Source organism: Nicotiana sylvestris, chromosome 6 (assembly GCF_000393655.2).
Source record: "Nicotiana sylvestris chromosome 6, ASM39365v2, whole genome shotgun sequence".
Taxonomy (NCBI): domain Eukaryota; kingdom Viridiplantae; phylum Streptophyta; class Magnoliopsida; order Solanales; family Solanaceae; genus Nicotiana; species Nicotiana sylvestris.
This window is the reverse complement of record NC_091062.1, coordinates 196002815-196009335: the sequence shown is the minus strand read 5'-3', so window position 1 is coordinate 196009335 and position 6521 is coordinate 196002815.

Sequence of the window (6521 nt, the reverse complement as noted above, 5' to 3'; positions counted from 1 at the left end):
AGTTAGCTAAAAAACGATCAAGTCATTTTAAAATTGTATTACCATGTCTACGCTTGTTAGTCCATGTAAAACGACTTCCCTGAAATCCTAGGTCAATTAAATTACAACAATTAAGGCAACTACCAAAATTATCAGCTCTATTGTTGTTAATAGGAAGGCCCTCAAATTTTCTCTCGCCTCTAACACTTCATTAAAGCCCCCTATCAACCAAGGCATATTAACAGTATCATGCAAATTTTTTAAACTATTCCAAAGTATATTGCATAAGTTGTAATAGTTGCTAGCATAAATTGAAGATAGAATCCATTTAGGTTTATTGGTACATACCTGGACAAGGCAGTGTATTTCTTGTTCAGAAATCCTCATCTCCTGCACATTGATACGATCCTCATTCCACAGCACTACTAGACCACCTATGAGACCATTAGCAGACACCTGAGACATATGTGTAAACTGAAAATCTTCACGAAGCCTTGTATGGTCTTGCATGTGTGTTTCCAGCAAAATAGCTAGAGCCGACCTATGATTATCCAATAGTGACCTAAAGTGTCTTCTAAACTCAAGATTGTGTGATCCCCTATAGTTCTAGACTATGAAATTTATATAAGAATTAGGATTGTTGACTGGACTTAGTGAAGTTGGAGTCATCGGATTGACAACAGAAATTGTTGTCTGTTCCACTCACTAAGGATTCTGATGAAGTGTTAGAATTATAACCATGGCATATTTTCCTACTTCACGATTTGTTGTTAGACGAAAATTTAGGCTGCATGTTATTAACTCTAGTGGACATTCGAGGATGAACTTTTTTCGTACTGTTCTTTTAGGTTGTAAAACTGGATTCCCTTTAGCCACAAGAATTTTGTCTTTGTCTCCCTCATCTCTGTTAACATCTCTGCTAGTTCTTGCCCTGTTTTGATGTCTAGTGCATTTGGAGATGGTGGTGGTATCTGTGGTGGGCTTTCTTGTGGTGTTAGGTTTTCTGAGTGGACTCGAGTAGGGGGACAGTGGATTGAAAGAGTTGAGTGGTTAGAACCAAGGAGCATACACCTGCCCCATGTGATGAGGAGGGTGAAAAGGCATGAGGTTTATTGATGGATTCAGATGTGGACTCATTTGACTCATGGGATACGACCACTAGTATGGAGTTGAAGTGGATGGTTGATGCTCTAGCATGAGAGGAGTATGTGTTGTGTACCATTGATTATAAGTGTATGCCTCCATGCCTAGTCTCATTCTCTCCGTTACTATTTTTGCCAAGTGAGTGGGGTTTTGGACTAGTAGGCAACCTCCTGATTGTTCAACTCCACAGTGAAAATCAGGGCATAACCTTGCAGGCCCATCTCCAACCACGATTGGAGTGGTTGATCCATTGTCATCTGTTGAGATGTGTAGATCAATGGAGTTGCAATGTGTGGCAGTGGTGGCCCCTGCATGGTTAGCCTTGGGAGGTGGAAGAACTGGTTGTTGTTGTGGATATTCTCCCTTAGGTATGTATTTTGATGGTTGGCTGGAAAAGTTGGTCTCTGCATATTATAAATCTGCAGTAGTATTTTGGGCAGTGGTATTGATTTTTGAAGGCAGTAATAGTTCCGGTATTAGTTGAGAACTAAGGTGGTCTTTGCTTTTTAAGTATTCAATGGATGCATGAGTTGGAGGAAACAACATACTATTAGAATTTTTAGAATTGTTAGACAGATTTTCACATGAATTGTAATCATGTTGTTTGAATGGTACTTGAGGAGACCTATGATATTTGATAGCGTAAGGTATTGTAGCATGCAATTTTCCATGATAATTATTTAGCTGTAATGTGGAGGTGGCTGAATCGTGTAAGGTAATTAAGGATTTGTCACTTAAGGATAGGCGTTGGTATATGATTGGGCTGCTAGGTGTAAAAGAAGGCTGAGGTATCTGTGGTATATTAGGAAGCATGTGCTGGTTATTAAGTAAGGTAATGATTGAGATGGTGAGTTAATAAGGTCAGTAGTAGGGTTATTTATTTTTTCATTGGGTAAAAAGTGCTGTGAGGCTATACCGTGTATTGATTGGGCAAGAAAGGGCTGCAACATTGGTTGCTCTTTTGGAGGAGATATGTATTCCCTACTTGGGCCAAGTTTTTTTGGGCTTGTACACATTTGATCATCCTCAACTGTAGTTTGTCCCAAGTCAACTAGTGGGTCAAATTTGTTAAGGATTTCTTTATTGGGCCTTGTAAGGGCGTGTGTGTTAGTCAAGGTTAGCTGACCCAAATGTGGCCTAGTAGGGTTTGAAGACTTACCTGTGGTAGGTTGCTCTAGAGGTTGTGCCGCCACTGTAGCCGCCTTGCTTGTGGTGGTGGTAGTGCTCTTGAATGTGTAATTGGCTTCCTTGTAAAGTTGACTGTTTTTCATTCCCTTTCTTGTGTTTGGTCAATGTTTGGCATCGTAGAGGATGCTGCAGCTGTGTTTTTTGTAGTTTATTCCAGTGATAAAGGTGTAATGAAGGAGCTGTTTCCTTTTGGATGATCAAATCTTCCACAGCTTATGCAGAGTAGATTAAGTCCCTCATATAGCAGTGTTTGCCTATGATGTCTTATCTGTATATGAGTTTTCAGTGTCTTTTCTAAGGGTACTTTGATGCAAATACATGCTAACCTTCCCCTTGTAGTTGTTGAAATGCATGTGTCCACCTTTAACAATTGTCCTAATTTAGAGCCAACCCTTTGTAGTATTTCCAAATCATAAAATTCAGTCGGGAGTTCAGGAAGGCGTACCCAAATGGCTGAATAAGTAAGTTGTGTAGACGATGTTATGAATTTGGGCTCCCATTTTCGGACTGATAGAAAATGGTTTATTATAACCCATGGTCCTCCATTTATAGCCTTAATCATATTCTCTTCTTTTTGAAATTTGATAAAGAAAAAATCAAATCCTAGATCAATGATAGGAAGATCTTTAGTTGGCTTCCATAAAGCTAGGAGCTTGTTCCTTAGTATGTGATGTGCAATCCTCCTTCTAAAGATTTTTATTATTACTAAATATTTCCAAGGTTCATACAAACGTAATTTATCATTGGAAGTAATTGGAATAAAAGTGTCCTCATCTATATTGTTTTGAATGATTTCATCAGAGAGGTCAGTTGTAGTAATTGAAGATTGTTGATTACTAAGCGTTGGTGATAGGTATTTGTTTGCTAGAAGAGTTTGTAGAAAAGTTGGTTGTTTTGGAATTGGGCTAGCATCATCTATTTGCATGGAACCTATATCAGGTGGCTATGTAATGGTGTGTTCTATATCTATTTTATGAGCAAGACCATTCATTGTTGGAGGTTATTTAGTTTAGGCAGTTAATATTTGTTAGGGTAGAGTGCTATTGTGTTAAAAAAGAACAATGAAGTTTATGACTGGGCAAAGGAAGTAAATTTTAGAGAGAGAAGCTCTTATATCTTTCTAAAACTTCAAGACCTCAAATTCTAATGACACCTCTAAATTTTTTGACAAATACCTCTTATTTGGATCAGATTCTAACCTTTGGTCCTTTTTTGCTGGGTTATTTCTCTGTTCACTTGTAGCCCCTCCATTATTGGTAAAGTGCGATTTGGTCCTTATGAATTTCACAAATTTAGTGAACTATTATACATAGATTAGATTGGTAATGTTGATAAGAATTTAAACAAGAGTAACAGGAGTTTGTAGGAGCTAGTTGTGCTAAAGCTGGGGTAGGGGTGGCAAACAGGGGAGGGTTGGATTTGAGCGGGTCGAAAACGGGTAATGCAATAACGGATAAATTATCCAGCCAGACCCATATTTAACACGGATAAAAGTTGGGTTAACCGGCGGATAAATATGGATATCCATATTATTGATGGCTTCTTAAATATGATCACTTTTGGGAGAATTCTAGTCTTCCAAACTTGTGGACCCACAATTTGAAACTTTATAAATATAAAAGTTAAACCCATTAGTTATTCATTGGTTATCCATTTTCTAAGTTGATAATATAGTTCTAATCCATATTTGACTCATTTTTAAAAAATTTATTATCCAACCAATTTTTTGATGGATAATATGGATGACTAACTGTTTTCTTGTAACCATTTTGCCACCACTAAGATGGGGTATGTCCAACTATGGGGGTTTTCTTGAATTGTTTTCACATAATGTTTTCCTCGGTAAATAAAATTTTGATTAATTACCTAAGAAAAAGTTTGTTATATTACTTCATATTTGTGAATAATCTAGTTCAAAATATAGTATTATATAATATATTTTTTATATCAATGAACCATAAACATTTTATTATATAGTATTTTTTATACTTAGTTTCTCTCCCCAACCGTGACTATGTCCGGCTAAACAGATTCATATCTATGTTGAAAAACTAATTTCTCTTGCATATTAACCATGAAGAATCCACACGACTCTTTCAAAATATAAAGAAATTTTAATATAGTTTCTTGGCTTGGTTCCAAGATTGTGGTACAGTCAACTCTGGTACTACTCTTATTGGCTTTGCCTTAGTGGCTACGTCTAGCCAGCTGTGACATTAAAGCCCGCTGAAGTTGTCAAAAGGGCTATCCCTTTCACAGTTAGAACTGCTAGACACATGGGCTCAATAAGAGTATGTATAGGACCTAGACAGGCCCCTTGCTTGGGTAAAAGGATAGATCCTTCCATACAGTCATTAAATTATAATAAAATTCCCGTATATTTCGAATCTTTACTGGTCGCGCGGACTACCGCCAACCTTCAAAGGTACTGAAACAGCTAGATCTGGATAGCCGTGCGGACTACCGCCCCCCTACCCTGATCCTGGTGTAAATGTTCTTACTCATATTCAAAGACCTCCTGAGATTCAGGATTTTAAATTTAAATCTCTTGATGACTTAGCACAACTCCTCGATAAAAAACTTTCTGGTTTGAATGTTAGACAAATTGATTTATCTAAAAAATTTGCTGATAGAATTGAGACCGTTTCTGATTATAAAACTGAGACATGGTCAGAGTTTAATAAACTCAAAGGTATAGTTAAACCCAATAGTAGGTATGCTGACAAACCAAGGATGCAAACTTATAATTATCCCCGTCCTACTCCTCAAGATGTATTGATTGAGGAACGCGATTGGAATCAGACTAATATGTCTTATAGCGGTTCCGAAATTTATGAATGGAATCTTGATGGTTTAACTGATAGACAATTAACCATTCTCGTACATAGAATGCTTATGTATTCGACTATCTGCAAAAGTGTTAAAAATACGGATAGAACTATTTGCAAAATGATTATTGCAGGCTTTACTGGCCAACTTCGTGGCTGGTGGGATAATTATTTATCTGTTGAAGAAAAGGCTTTCGTTATTAATGCTACAGCCGTAGACGAAGGTGTTGAAAATATAGGTATGGCTCTAGTTAAGGGTAGAGAAGATGCAATGTATACCCGATGTCTGCGCCGATCACCCTGGTGCCTTTTGGAATCGAAAAAGGCATATTGTAACTCTTCCTTATGAAGAAAACTTCTCCGAAGATGATATCCCTACTAAGTCTAGACCTTGCCAGATGAATGCTGAATTGGTCGAATTCTGCAAAAACGAGATTGACAGCTTGTTACAAAAGGGTTTGATAAAACTCTCAAAATCTCCTTGGTCATGTTCTGCCTTTTATGTTAATAATGCTGCAGAAAAGGAATATGGTATTCCTAGATTAGTTATAAATTATAAACCATTGAATAAACATCTAAAATGGATTAGATATCTTATCCCCAATAAAAGAGACTTGCTATCTAGATTATATGACGCCAATATATTTTCAAAATTCGATTTAAAATCTGGATATTGGCAAATTCAAATTTTTAAGGAGCATACTTATAGAACTGCTTTTAATGTTCCATTTGGGCAATATGAATGGAATGTCATGCCATTTGGTTTAAAAAATGCCCCTTCTGAATTTCAGAAAATTATGAATGATATTTTTAACCCTTATCTAGATTTTATCATCGTTTATATTGACGACATATTAGTATTTTCTAAAACATTAGAGATGCATATTAAGCATCTTGATATTTTTAAGAAAATTGTAATACAAAACGGTTTAGTAATTTCTAAACCAAAAATGAGTCTATTCCAAACAAATGTTCGATTTTTAGGTCATAATATTTGCCAAGGAAAAATTACCCCGATACAAAGATCGATTGATTTTGCCTCAAAATTTCCTGATGTTATTACTGACAGGACTCAATTACAAAGATTTTTGGGAAGTTTGAATTATATATCTCCTTTCTACAAAAGTTTATCTCGTGATCTAGCCCCTCTATACGACAGTCTAAAAAGGGATCATAAGAAGCCTTGGACTGACCAACATACTACGTTAGTCAAAAATATTAAACAGCGTGTTAAGTCTTTACCTTGCTTAACTCTTGCTAATCCTACATGGCAAAAAATTATTGAGACTGATGCGTCCAACATTGGCTACGGTGGGATTTTAAAACAAGTGAATCCCAACAATAAGAGTGAATACCTGATAAGATTTCACTCTGGTAAATGGA